Source organism: Brassica oleracea, chromosome C2, assembly GCF_000695525.1.
Source record: "Brassica oleracea var. oleracea cultivar TO1000 chromosome C2, BOL, whole genome shotgun sequence".
NCBI lineage: Eukaryota > Viridiplantae > Streptophyta > Magnoliopsida > Brassicales > Brassicaceae > Brassica > Brassica oleracea.
The window spans coordinates 10,613,178-10,613,775 of record NC_027749.1 but is presented as its reverse complement, the minus strand read 5'-3'; positions in this window follow the sequence as shown (position 1 = coordinate 10,613,775).

Sequence of the window (598 nt, the reverse complement as noted above, 5' to 3'; positions counted from 1 at the left end):
CATACATGAGTCTTTATCAGGTGTTGGAGTGCCACATGGAGTTCTTGGGGCTATTTGGATGCATTTGGAGCTCAAAGGAGGTGAAATAGGTGATCATTGGACGAGCAGAGGATGGGAGCGAGGTTCCGCAGCGACGTCATGAGGTCGCTCCAAAGCACCTCTCAGAGCGACCTAGCTGGAGCGACCCCGTGAAGTCGCTCGCCATATTCATCCCGTTGGAAGCCCAGAGCGACTTTCCTAGAGCGACGCACCGAGGTCGCTCGCATCTCACACCCCTCTCGGAGCGACCTCCCAAAGCGACACCCCGAGGTCGCTCGCGTCTCTATGGCGAGACGACACGAAGCGAAGCCCGGAGCGACCTCTCAGAGCGACCCACTGAGGTCGCTCCCGAAAACCGGAGCGACTTGTCGGAGCGACTTGCCGAGGTCGCTCCACGTCTATTGTTGGGTCGATTCCTATTTTACTTAAGGCCCTTTTGGTCATTTCATTATGCACGTTTTACATTTCTAAAACCTATGTTTTAAACATCTTTGGTAGCCAGCACGCGGAGGATCTTTTGATCTATTGAGAAATACACAAAAAACTCTCTTGAGAAGTT